At 36.7% G+C, this 14707-nt stretch overlaps 1 protein-coding gene across 1 annotated transcript in view; it reads left to right on the plus strand.

Annotated features, from left to right (window-relative positions):
* Positions 1-5220: 5220 nt before the first annotated feature.
* EYA4 (EYA transcriptional coactivator and phosphatase 4) overlaps positions 5221-14707 on the plus strand; it is a 365529-nt gene continuing 356042 nt past the window's right edge. The window contains exon 1 of the mRNA XM_027551598.1: positions 5221-5461. The gene's annotated coding sequence lies outside the window, so the exon portion shown is untranslated. The remainder of the gene's footprint in view (positions 5462-14707) is intronic.

Here is a 14707-nt window from a genome sequence, read left to right on the forward strand (position 1 = left end):
CTCTGTGCTGGCCACTGAGTTGAGTGCTGGCATCTCTGAACTCAAAAAATGAAGCCCAGCCTGGTGTTTATCTATCTCATATTCTGAACTTTGATATTTCAGTTCAGTGTCTCATAGGCGGTCCTCAGGCAAATTTCACCATAATCCAAACAGCTGTTACATGAATATATTACTTTTAAAAATTGTTGAAAAGATGATAAATTAGGAGAATTTTTCTCAGGGGCTGAACCACTCTTTTGGCTTCCCACCAGCCATGATTCTGACTACATCCCAATTGTGGGAGAAAGGAAGTAAGCAGTTCATACCTCAGCTGGCCCTAGAACTGATTCTTCAAGCCACAAGGTAGAGAGGAATCTATCAAGTGGTTTTTTCCTTAAAGTTTGAGTAATAAACTCATCTCAATTATGGAATCCAAAATGGGAATTGGAAGTAATGAAGTGGCAGGGCCAGATACAGAATTTGTGGGGCCTGGAACAAGGTGAAAATGGGGACAGGGCTTGTTCAAAAAGCAAGAAAATGTGCTAAGTGTGTGTGCATTAACAATTACATTTTTTTGTTGTTTGTTTCTTCTCTCTTCTCTCAACTTTCCATGTTTTTTTAAATGGCTTTTAATTAAAAAAATAAAAATTTAATTATTAATATATTTGTCATTCATTTATACAGTTCGGTGCTATTTTTAGATGCAAATACAGAAGCATTTGACTGATGTGGAACCACCAAAATTACACAACTCATATTTCATAGCTCATATATGCATTCTTGGGAGAATGTATGTGAAAGCGTTACACAAAACACAACTGTTTTTGTTTGTCCAAAGAAGGGCACATTCTTTTTTTTAACTTTTATTTTTTATTTTAGTAGAGTTGATTTTTGGAGAAGGCAACGGCATTCCACTCCAGTACTCTTGCCTGGAAAATCCCATGGACGGAGGAGCCTGGTAGGCTGCAGTCCATGGGGTCGCTAAGAGTCGGACATGACTGAGCGACTTCACTTTCACTTTTCACTTTCATGCATTGGAGAAGGAAACGGCAACCCACTCCAGTGTTCTTGCCTGGAGAATCCCAGGGATGGCGGAGCCTAGTGGGCTGTCGTCTATGGGGTCGCTCAGAGTTGGACACGACTGAAGCGACTTAGCAGTAGCAGAGTTGATTTACAATGTTTGAGGTGTACAGCAAAGTGAATCAGTTATACATGTACATACATATATATATCCTTTTCTACTATATGTGATTGTAAGATATTAATATGGCTCCCTGTGCTATACAGTAGTTCTTTATTTATTTTATATATAGTAGTCTGTATTGGTTAATTTGAAATTCTAAATTTATCCCTCTTCTGCTTTCCCCTTTGGTACCCATAAGTTTGTTTTCTATGTCTGTGAGTTTATTTCTGTTTTTATATAAGTTCATTTGCATCAATTTTTTTAGATTCTATATGTAAGTTATATCATATTTGTTTCTCTCTGTCTTACTTCACTTAGTATGATAATCTCTACGTTCACCCATGTTGCAACAAATCAGATTATTTCATTCATTTTTATGGCTGAGTAATATCCCATTATATTTATAGATATATAATATATACATATATATACCACATCTTCTTTATCTAGTTGTCCACTGATGAACATTTAGGCTTATCAATATTCTTGACTTTGGCTTAAGGAAAAACTGAAAGGAAAATGACATGTAAATTGTCCCACATTTTCCTTTGCTTCTATGTCATTGTTTCTAGCAAAAGTCATTGATTAATTCAGGAAAGTAACATTAATCAGAAAAGATACAAAGAGTTCTCTGGTTATTGTGTTTCTTAGAACATAATTTCTTTCTGAATTTGAAGCATGCTCTTGTTCTAAAGGAAAGCATGGCCTCTTTGCAGCTGTCAGCACTCCTGCCCACTCAGATCTAGACATAACACGTTTAGCTTGTACTCACTTGGAGTCGCAGTGAACTCTCACAATGTGAGTCCACCTGAATTCTGTGCTTATGAGGTGGAAAGAAACAGTGGACCCACATACTAAGCATCCCTCTGCTCTCAAGTTGCTCAAACGTCTCATTAGATTTAACTTGTAAAACACAAGTTCAAAAATAAAATTATCAAGAATTTTAGATGGTGACAGCAAAACATTAAACCGAGAATGAGGCTCTTCTGAGTGTGGGACCCAGTGCAAATGCACAGATTACAAGCCCAAAAGGAAAATTCAGTAAGTGACCATTCTGCCTTATCCCTCTCACTCCTGCCCCCAGTTATCCTTGGGCACCTACAAGGCCATCTTCTTGGAATTAGATGAGGAATCTTGTCTTCTCTCTTCTTCCCCATTTTCATAGCTTTTCCATTCTTTTATCTTTTTTGTCCTTCTCCCCTAAATCAGGCTCTTCTCATACTTGTTGGCAATATTTAGCTCCATTTTTCCCTGCAAAAATGGGTTGAAGTGGTTTAAGAAAAAGATCTCCACTCTGGTTGACCTTCTTCAGGAGGTATTTTAGAAAAAGCAAGTCTAGTATGTTGAAGGGAAAGCGTATTTTATAATTTTTTTGGAGTGTATGCTATCTTTGGAATCACTCATTGATGTAAGTAATGAAGAGCTATGAAGATTTAAAATAGAAAAGTCCAGGTTCGATGCACATGCTTGGGGCTAGTGCACTGGGACGACCCAGAGGGATGGTATGGGGAGGGAGGAGGGAGGAGGGTCTAGGATGGGGAACACATATATACCTGGGGCAGATTCATTTTGATATTTGGCAAAACTAATACAATTATATAAAGTTTAAAAATAAAATAAAATATAATAAAATAAAATAAATAAATAAAATAGAAAAGAAAATTGAAAAAAATAGGAAATATTTCAATTTAAGAAAGTCTTTCTGATATATAGCATGGGCTTAAATTGGAGGAATACAAAATAAATCATGGAGACTAATTAAAAGGAAGCCGTTCTACAGTTTTAGTAAAATGACAGTTGTCCAAGATTCTAGAATTGAATGATACTGTGCTTCCTTGATTTCCCTTATGCTATAGTAATAGAAGAGTCAAGAATTATTTAATTGACAGCTTCAGGACTGGAGAAATATCTCTCTTAACCAGAAGTAACAGATGGCAAAAAGGAGACAGAGGCATGTGAAGGAAGGCAGGTAGCACTCCCTGAAGCATGAGAGAAGAGGCTGTCTGAACCAGTAGAATAACTCTTCACAATTTCTGTTGGAAGCTGCAGCCCCTTGTGAGGTTAGAGAAGCTTGAGGGTGCCTTGGAGCCTATTGTATTGAAAAACACTGAAAATCCCCTGGGATATAAGTTTTTCAAGTTAAAGCCCCTCTCTACCCACTTTCAGATTGAGTTCTTTCTTCTACAGTGTTTTCACACTTCTTAATGGCTCAACCTAAGGATGTGAGAAAGTAGGAAGAGAAAGTCATTACCATTCCCTACAAATGAAAATATGCTTTGTTCTTGAAAGCCTGCTTTCCTGCCCAGGCAACCAAATTAAAGGAATTCTTTGTTCTATCCAATGAAAAAAAATTTTTAACAGAAACTGTCCCATGTGAGTTCTGACTTTACCTGGGTATTTTGGTTTGGGGTTTTCCGATTTGGTCTGGGTCTACCTTCATATCATGATACAGGAAATTCAGGGGGATTTTTTGAGATAGTTACCTGTATTTGGCTTATAAAATTGCTTCTTACTTCAATTAGAGTCACATGAGGAAGACTAAAAGCACTGTCAGGCTCTTTTATCACACATTTGGATTTTAAGAAAGTTTAGATAGTTTGTTTTATATAACAATGTCAGGATAAATGGAAAGAAAACTGTGAATACTTAGTGTTTTCTTTTAGAATAACAACTTTTTTTTTTTTTTTTACTTATTGTTAGCATGGTATAAAAACTGCTGGAGAATTATCATATGCCTGCTACTCATTTGGAAATCCCCAGGTACAAATTCCAAGTTAACATTTTTAACTAATAAAAACAAATAAATCAAGTTCTAAAAGTTAGTATGTTTTCTAATTCGACTCTTAAATGTAGAAATGAGTCCAAGCCTCTTCTGACAGTTTGATGACCTGAGACACTTTTAGAAGTTATATTAGGGAGTTAAAGCAGTTTGAAAGGCAACGTGCTTTCCTCCAGAGGTTTGATATTCTCAAATTTAAAAGTAAAGCCAGAATTTCAGCAAAATAAAATTTTATCATTATTGTCAATTTTACAGGAATAAAAAATGAAATGCATTCATTCTTATGAGAATTTTCCCAAACCATGTCCCAAAGATGCAGATACTCCAACTACAAATTGATAATAGAGATGTGTTACAGTGTTCATTGGTCAGTCATGTCTGACTCTTTGCAAACCGATGGACTTGACCCTCGCCGCTTCCCACACCCCCTGCCCCCGCCCCTGCCCCCAGCTCCTCCATCCATGGAATTCTCCAGGCAAGAATACCTTACTGGAGTGGGTAGTCATTCTCTTCTCCAAGGGAATCTTCCCGACCAAGGGATCAAACCCTGGTCTCCCGCATTGCAGGCAGATTCTTTATCATCTGAACCAACAGGGAACCCCAGAAATTAGATAGTACTTATCTTTTTCCAGAGTCAGTTATATTCAAATATTTCAAAATTCTTACAAAACTGCTTTACAAACTAAGATTTTTTTTGACCATAATATACTTAAACCAATGTATTTCTAAAATCCTATTATAGTTGGAAAGCAACACAACAATCAGAGGTAGAGCAGAGGACCTCACTTGTGCCACCCAGGCATCCGTAGCTGGCAACGCCAGATTCTATTTATCGTTTGTTTGCCAGCCCCTTCCGAAAGTGTCCCATTGTTTTACATCATCAGCACAACCCCTAGCACAGTTCTTCTTTAAAGACTGCTGAACTGATAGGCACTTACTAGCCCCATTTCTATAAAAATCCTAGAGTATAATTGACAAGAGAAACTACCTGTCTCTTTCTCACTCTGACTCTGACTTTTTCTTTTTCTGTAACAAAATAACTGCCCTGTAAACTTGATCCCATCTGTTCTTATTCAAGAAAAGAAGGGGAAAATAACTAAAATCAGGCCCCACTAATTAGAGGAAAATTGTATGTAAATAACTGAAAAGTCTTTTCATTTTTATGGTTAACATTGCTACCAAGGCTTTAACTGACTGTTGGGTCTAAAGGGTTATGTGCTTTTTTTAAGTGACATGTGCTCCTGGCCAAGTACTGGCTGGGACATGTTGTGAGTAGTTTTAGATCATCACAGCTCTGGCTATTTTAGTCTGTGTCACTGCTTGGAGTTGTAATTAATTTGCATGATCCTAAAAATCATAATTATGAAAATTTTGGTATTTGATAAGAATAACTTATATTCAGTCTTACTAAGAAAGTCATGGAATATTTAGCAGAAGGGCAAAAAATATCTATACGGTGCCAGCAAATATCTCACATAGAAGCAGACAGCTGAAGCCTCCACAGAGCTTAACTTGTCCTTGTAAGTAATTTGTGGAATATTATGTGCTTGCTAATTAACTGTGTTCTACACTTTAATTATATCTCTATCAGTAATAATATGTGTTGCATTTGTTTTTGGTTTTAATCTAAAAGTTCTTTCACGGACAACATTTTTAGCCAATGCTAATTTTAGCTCATGTTCATATAAATAATATTTATAGAAGACATATACAAATGATATTTGCACCCATATAGTATAGTATTTCATTATTTCTCTCTAGTAAATCAACATGATTTTTTTTAGAAAGCCTAATACCATTGTTAGATTTCTTTCTCTCTCCTTTGGGCCTGATTTCTTTTCTTCTTTTAATTCAGTTTGTCTTGTAACAGCTAAATTTCTTAACAGGTCTTCTCATTCTTCAAATCATAAAAAGAAAAAAAAAGGTATAAAGAAAAGGATTAAGAAATTTATAATTAATGTCTAAAATGTTGAAGTATGATCTTTTTTTATTTTGGGGATCATTCAAATTATGAATATTGAAAACTAGTATGTTGCATATGTAAACAATGATCTTCAGTGCACTGATATATTTTTGTAAAATCTCTGAAAATTACTCAACAACTGAAAATTACTCAACAACTGTATTTTTAGTCTGTGTCCCTATTGAGTTGATAACAGGCTTAACAATAATGCATTATGTTTTAGAAAAGCACTTATGTTGGTTAAAGTTATAGGTGCATGATTAAAGGAAATTAAATGTAATTTAGAGTCAGAAGTTCTGTATTTAAATATTAATTATAGTCTGTTCAGCAGCTTGACTTTTTTTGCTTTTTATTTTATATAGGAGTATAGCTAACTAACAATATGATAGTTTCAGGTGGACAGCAAAGAGACTCAGTCATACGTATGACTCAGTCATACGTATGCATGTATTCCTTCTCCAAACTCTCCTCCCATCCAGGCTGTGACATAACACTGAGGAGAAATATTATATGACTTCTCTTGTATGGGGACTGTAAAAAGAAATGATACAAGTGAACTTATCTACAAAACAGAAACATGCTCACAGGCTTAGAGAATGAACTTTTATGGTTGCTAGGGGGAGAAATGGGGAGAAAGAATAGTTAGGGAGTTTAGGGTCAACATGTACACACTGCTATATACTTAAAGTGGATAACCAACAAGAGTCTACTCTATAACATAGGGAACTCAGCAGTTTGAATTTCGATCAGTTATTTTCTTCGAACTGCATGCTATCTCTAAAATGAGGATAATTAATAATAATAATAATAATCTGCTTTTACAGAGTTTTAATGAGGACCAATATTAAAGTTTATATTTACAGTTTGTATAAGCAATTTGTCAAGAATTAGTATGCTAGTCTATAAAAATTCTTGTTTAATAGTGTTTGGGGGAAATGACAGAGGGAGAAAAGTAAAGACTAATTCCTTTTTGTTTTCTTACTGGTTTTTCATTAATTTCTCGTATCTATTTTAGAAAAGTTGATAAGCAGGGACACTGCTTTATTATGCCTTTAACAAGTAAGCAGCAGTTGTGAGGAAGTCATGTGTTCTGAATTTAGAGGTCTGTGTTCTATTTTCACCTGTTGCTAACTCAGTGGAGTCAGAGGTCCTTGTGCTCTTTGTAACTCTGGTTGTCCCTCTAGAAAATGGGAGCAGTAAGGGTGGAAAATCTAACCACCCATCTTTACTGCTCCTGGCCCTCCTCAACCACAGATGGGCAGTTTGTCTAAGTGACTGGAAGGACATAGGTCTGTGGGGAGTGCCCCTCCGTCCCTTCTCATACTGGCGCTGGACACCCTAAGAGCTGATCCTGGGAGCCTAGTGGCCCCGATTCACTTTCTCAGAGCCTCGGGATTGGGAGAAGAAGAAAATTACTGGTAGCCCTCCCTTCTGGCATGGAATAGCAACTCTCCTAGAAGCATTTTAAGGTGTAAAGATACCAGAACCTATTCTTCATACTGAGACTACAGGACATGATCCATGGGGTCTTGTGTTTGCTGCTCCTCCTTGGAGAGAAGTAGGTATAATATGATACAGGAGTTTTGTTTTATTTGAAATTGCATGGTTTTTGTTCTTTTCCTTTTTCCTCTGGGAGAAATTGTTTACTTGCTTCTTGTTCCATGAATTTTTTTTCTCGGTAATGTTAGTGGATTTGTGCTCCTAGGAAGAGAGAGAGAGAGAAAGGGATGGAGAGAAGGAAGTGGAGGAAGGGAAGGAGAGAAAGAGGGAGAGAAAGAAAGAAAAGGAAAAAAAATAAGAGTTGGACCAATATAATATGTACATAATAGGCTCAAAATAAGAAAATTTTGCATTTGTTCTATGGACTTATATCAAGCATACTTTAGAATCTGATGTTTCTTTCCCTGAAATGAATTTCTATGTAATATTAACTTGAATTTGTTAAAAAAAAAAAACTACAAATACCTGAAAGTAATATTTTTATTTAGATGAATGTGTCATCTTTTGTTTCTCCTTTAGAAAACTAATAAAACCCTCTTAGCTACAATTTGATATATTTTAGTGGTAAAATGTTATTCTAAAATGTACTTTTGAAGTAATACTTCTTCAAAATACTCTTCAGAATATAAGCAGCCCATAGTTGTAGGAAAAAAACGAGAAGCTAAAATGCTGTGGATTTAGGATTTTAGTTGACATTTTAGTTCTTACTCCCCAAGCCCTGTTACATTGTTTTATAAACATCTAATTTAGAATGTTATATGAGTTAGTATGAGTTGCCTAGATATTAGTTATGTTGTATTTTTCATGTTTCATAATAAAGGTCTTGAATATTCTTAAGTAAACATTAACATTTAAACATTTAAAAAACACTCTACATTAAAATATACCAGGTAGATATTTCAATAATTTCCTTTCTTAAGAGTATAATCCATGCTTCTAAATTCAGTTTGCTTTCTCTCTGTGTTCCATTTGTATTTCCTTCAAATCACATTGCCTTGTATGCTTTCTCTCAAGCATACCTACAATAAAGCCATCTGTTGTCTAACGGTCATTCCTACATGAATCATGCTCTGTCAAAATTTTGAGGTTTATAAATGTTCAGTTAATTGAGCAGCCTGACCAGCTGAATACTTGTAAGTGCTTTATAATATCTTTCAACACTTCAAAACTTTGGCCCACTTAAAACTCCAGAATCCCAGAGCAAATGGGAGAAGTCATTCATATGGATTCTTGCTGATAAAACTAAAACCATGCGTTTGCATTTCTCACAATTTGGAATAAAGTAAATGTAGTTCTACTCTTAAATGTTTATTTTTCAACTGTGTCTCTGTTTTACCATAGCTAGTGATTGGGAAGTGAAAAACTTATCCAATCAGCCAATTATTTTGACAGCCTTATTCTAAACACTGGCTTGACCTTTTTTTGTCGTTAATTGGGTGTTTTGGCATCATGAATGCTTATAGTTTCTAAGAATGTAGTCAATCTCTCTCTCTCTTTTTCTCCCTCTTTCAATTTTTTTCATAGTGATGAGATAGTGAACATGAATGCATAAGTAAATGATTGTAATTTATATGGCAGCCACCCACCCCAATTGTCTTCCAAATATTTCTGTGCATTGCTGGGGCCATATATTTTCATGGTCTTTCCTGGCCTCAAGTTCCAGAATTCACAGATTTTGAGTCTCTCTCTCTTATATTATTAGTTCCACCCTTTCTGCTCTGCATTAAACATGGATCTGAGCCCTTTTCCTTCATTCCTTCAAACACACACACACACAAATCTGCTCATAAAATGTTATCTTTCAGTGTAGCTGATTTACTGAGAGCTTGTTGAGACTAAGACAGTTTACGTAACAATCATACGTAAACATATTGGTATGTAAACATGTTGGTATGCATATTGGTGATTTCTCTACTTAAATGTATGTTGACCCCAAGTCATATGCATCATATGGACTAAAACCCCTCTTCTCCTTTATAGGATAATACCTCTTTTCTCTAACCAAACCCCAACTCAGCTCTGAGTTTCCAGGGCATATGTAAAGATTCACTAAGTCTTCTGAACATCTACTTCAGTTATTACCCTTTTTCTGTCCTTCACCAATATACACAAGGGGAAGTGAGGAGTATAGAAAAGTTTTACTTTACCCTTAAGGGATATTCATGGCCAAACACACACACACACTTAAAACACAAATGCATGCCACTCACCCTACACTCACATCCCACAGAAAGCAAATGTATCTAGTCAGTTTCATTCCTTCTGTATGACTTCTGTACCTTCCTATCTCTGTGCTTCTTATCATAACTGATTTATTCTCATGATGTGTGCTTTTAGAAAAAATTTCTCCTTTTATAAATGACCTTTCAATATACAGCAACATCATCTCACCCCACAGTAACATCACCCAAATTCTTTGTAAAAATTACTTTTATTTCTTTGCAAGAAATTATCACCCTCTGAGATTATCTTTTTTTATTTAAATATTCTCAATTGTCTATCCTTTAAGAGAGGGTCCACTTTTATACTGCTTACTGCTGTATCTCTAGGATCAAGAAATGTGAGTGATAGTAAATGTTCAATATATTTTTAAAAATAAATAGTTGTGTCTATTGTTAAAAATTTAAAAATATGAATTTGCTTAATAATTTTAAAAAGTATGACTTATCTAATACATTTTAAAGGGTACATCATATTATCTGTCCCATAATAGCATGAATTGAGTAATAATTATAACCAGGACTTCCTGAGATTTACTTGTGGTAAAGACCACCATTTACTATGCTGATATTTAGAGTTCAATGTTCAGAAGAAATAGAATTAGCTTGGGAATTAAAACAGCCTCAATAAAGATTAGCATCATGGAAATCTAACCCAATCCCCACATTTAACATTTGTGGCAACTGAGACGCAGAAGAACTATCTTGCCCAATATTAATGGTAAATTTAAGTCTGGAATTCAGGTTTCTTGAGTCTCAAATGACTAATTTTCCCTGTAAACCATGTCCCAAGTCCTAATCTAAGAGTAATCAGTTACTTCATGTTTTCATTTATAGAAAAAGCAGGTGAAATTAGATGATCTCTCAGCATTTGCAGTTCAATTACTCTCTTTTTTCCTTCCCCTATGTTCATCAATTATTCCACAACTTGACTGGAATCAGTCTCCTTACATTCTCAGTCATATTGTCAAGATCCTACCCAGTGATACCTTGAGTCCCTTAACAGCTCTAAATGTCTGTTCCTTACAATGAGGGAGACCCGGGTTCAATCCCTGGGTCAGGAAGATACCCTGGAGAAGGGTATTCCAGTACTCCAGTATTCATGCCTGGAAAATCCCATGGACCAAGGAGTCTGTGGGGCTACCACCCATGGAGTGGCAAAGAGTCGGACACGACTGAGTGACTTCACTTTCACTTTCACTTAGGGGTATTGGTGCATTTGACTGGCTGCTGCTGATACACAGCACAGCAGAATTTACAACTACTGAATCTACACAAGTAGAACAATAAGGATGCTCTGACCATTTACAAGCACTTCTTTGAAGGACTTCCTGAACATCAAAGAATAAGCCATAGGCGATGGCACCCCACTCCAGGACTCTTGCCTGGAAAATCCCATGGACCGAGGAACCTGGTAGGCTGCAGTCCATGGGGTCACTAAGAGTCGGACACGACTGAGTGACTTCACTTTCCCTTTTCACTTGCATGCATTGGAGAAGGAAATGGCAACCCACTCCATGTTCTTGCCTGGAGAATCCCACGGTCAGGGGAGCATGGTGGGCTGCCGTCTGTGGGGTCGCACAGAGTCAGACACAACTGAAGTGACTTAGCAGCAATCAAATATAATGTAATACAGTCAGTTCAGTTCAGTTCAGTTGCTCAGGCATGTCCGACTCTTTGCGACCCCATGAACCGCCACATGGCAGCCCTCCCTGTCCATCACCAACTCCTGGAGTCCACTCAAACCCATGTCCATCGAGTCGGTGATGCCATCCAACCATCTCATCCTCTGTTGTCCCTTTATCCTCCTGCCCTCAATCTTTCCCAGCATCAGGGTCTTTTCAAGTGAGTCAGCTCTTCGCATGAGGTGGCCAAAGTATTGGAGTTTTAGCTTCAGCATCAGTCCTTCCAATGAACACCCAGGACTGATCTCCTTTAGGATGGACTGGTTGGATCTCCTTGCAGTCCAAGGGACTCTCAAGAGTCTTCTCCAACACCACAGTTCAAAAGCATCAATACTTCAGTGCTCAGCTTTCTTTATAGTCCAACTCTCACATCCATACATGACCACTGGAAAAACCATAGCCTTGACTAGATGGACCTTTGTTGGCAAAGTAATGTCTCTGTTTTTTAATATGTTGTCTAGGTTGCTCATAACTTTGCTTCCAAGGAGTAAGCGTCTTTTAATTTCATGGCTGCAGTCACCATCTGCAGTGATTTTGGAGCCCAGAAAAATAAAGTCAGCCACTGTTTCCCCATCTATTTGCCATGAAGTGATGGGACTGGATGCCATGATCTTAGTTTTCTGAATGTTGAGCTTTAAGCCAACTTTTTCACTCTCCTCCACTTTCATCAAGAGGCTCTTTCATTCCTCTTCACTCTCTGCCATAAGGGTGGTGTCATCTGCATATCTGAGGTTATTGATATTTCTCCCGGCAATCTTGATTCCAGCTTATGTTTCTTCCAGCCCAGCATTTCTCATGATGTACTCTGTATGTAAGTTAAATAAGCAGGGTGACAATATACAGCATTGACGTACTCCTTTTCCTATTTGGAAACAGTCTGTTGTTCCATGTCCAGTTCTAACTGTTGCTTCCTGACCTGCATACAAATTTCTCAAGAGGCAGATCAGGTGGTCGGTCTGGTATTCCCATCTCTTTCAGAATTTTCCACAGTTTATTGTGATCCACACAGTCAAAGGCTTTGGCATAGTCAATAAAGCAGAAATAGATGTTTTTCCTGGAACTCTCTTGCTTTTTCGATGATCCAGCAGATGTTGGCAATTTGATCTCTGGTTCCTCTGCCTTTTCTAAAACCAGCTTGAACATCTGGAAGTTCACAGTTCACTTATTGCTGAAGCCTGGCTTGGAGAATTTTAAGCATTACTTTACTAGTGTGTTAGATGAGTGCAATTGTGCAGTAGTTTGAGCATTCTTTGGCATTGCCTTTCTTTGGGATTGGAATGAAAACTGACCATTTCCAGTCTTGTGGACACTGCTGAGTTTTCCAAATTTGCTGACATATTGATGCAGCACTTTCACAGCATCATCTTTCAGGATTTGAGATAGCTCAACTGGAATTCCATCACCTCCACTAACTTTGTTCATAGTGATGCTTCCTAAGGCCAACTTGACTTCACATTCCAGGATGTCTGGCTCTAGGTGAGTAATCACAGCATCATGATTATATGAGTTGTGAAGATCTTTTTTGTATAGTTCTTCTGTGTATTCTTGCCACCTCGTCTTAATATCTTCTGCTTCTGTTAGGTCCCTACCATTTCTGTCCTTTATTGAGCCCATCTTTGCATGAAATGTTCCCTTGGTATCTCTAATTTTCTTGAAGAGATCTCTAGTCTTTCACATTCTATTGTTTTCCTCTGTTTCTTTGCACTGATCACTGAGAAAGGCTTTCTTATCTCTCCTTGCTATTCTTTGGAATTCTGCATTCAAATTCTGCATTCTTTCCTTTTCTCCTTTGCTTTTCGCTTCCCTTCTTTTCACAGCTATTTATAAGGCCTCCTTGCATTTCTTTTTCTTGGTGATGGTCTTGATTCCTGTCTCCTGTACAATGTCACGAACCTCCATCCATAGTTCATCAGGCACTCTGTCTATCAGATCTAGTCCCTTAAATCTATTTCTCACTTCCACTGTATAGTCATAAGGGATTTGATTTATGTCATACTTGAATGATCTAGTATCAAATTGAAGTTAAAGTCACTCTTAATACAGACCAAGGTTAAAATAAAGCACCTTAGGATAAAATTGTTAGGACTGTTTGGTAGCTAATGTGTTTGTTTTCAAATTAAATTGCCTGTTCATCATGGGGGAAAGTATGTTTTCTCTCTTCTCGATGCTATTAGTTTTTGCTTTCAAATGACACAGATATCTATAAACATATGTATATGAATATTACAGGCTAGATAGGAATCTCATTCACTGGTGTAAAGTCCTTGGATAAACCAAATTTAGTCTATTTTAATTAGTTTGTTACCCAATCTTTTTTAATATCTCATAAAAGTTTTTAAATCTACCAGTTTAGTTTAAGGTTTTCTGCAGTTTAAACTTTTTCTTTTGAGAAAGCGACCTGATCAAGTTAATTTTTTAAGATATTACATAAATTCAGAAACTTTATTTTTCCTCTGTTTTAGGAATTTTCAGATACACTGGGGAAGTTAGCATTTTCTTAATGCTATCATTGAGCCTAAAGAGGAGTTTCCTAATACTGCTTGTACAAGTGTGAGGAAAGGTAATGCCTTGTCCTGTGCACTGCCATAATTCCCTGCCTGTTCTCTCTGTTGCCTTACAGTGTCTAGAGCATTTGGTTAAATCAGCCTTGGTCTAACTATTGGAACGGTTAAGAAGTGATTACAAGAAATAGGAGAACAGGATAAAATATAGGGGCAAAACCCTGAAGTGTGTTTCAGGAGAGAAGATCAACAATATGAGATTTTCTATGTTTACATTGTATTGATACATCACCTAGTGTTAACCTTCGATCTCTGGACTCTTCTGGAGCATTCAAGGGAGTCCATACATTTCCCAAACTTTAATATAAAACTGTGAACGCACATTTTTGGGGAGGTGACAAACAACCCATAATTTTCATCATATTTTCAAAGGGGGTCTATAAACCCTCAAAAAAAGCTAAGAAGTACAATATTAATAGATTCCTAGAGAATAAGCATCATAAAGATGGAAAAGAGTTAATTAATACAAATTAGCATCTCTCCTCTTCCCATCTCAAATTAATTATATTTGCCATTTTTCATTTTCAAACCTGGAAATCATATCCAACCTTAGGGCTGTACAGCTGAAGTAGGTGATAATTCTATGAAGATTTAGGGAAGGAAGCTTGCTGCTGCTGCTGCTAAATCGCTTCAGTTGTGTCTGACTCTGTGCGACCCCATAGACGGCAGCTCACCAGACTCCTCCAAACAAAAATAAGGTTTGGCTAAATGGTAAAATAATAATTTTTATGTGCAGGAAACTTTAACATAAAGATATAAAGCAACTGTTTTTCATCTCCTATTAATTTGTTTTCATTGGTAACAGCAACCAATGTTTATTAAGAACTCACCATGTGTC

The sequence above is a fragment of the Bos indicus x Bos taurus genome, chromosome 9 (assembly GCF_003369695.1).
Source record: "Bos indicus x Bos taurus breed Angus x Brahman F1 hybrid chromosome 9, Bos_hybrid_MaternalHap_v2.0, whole genome shotgun sequence".
In the NCBI taxonomy this organism is placed as follows: domain Eukaryota; kingdom Metazoa; phylum Chordata; class Mammalia; order Artiodactyla; family Bovidae; genus Bos; species Bos indicus x Bos taurus.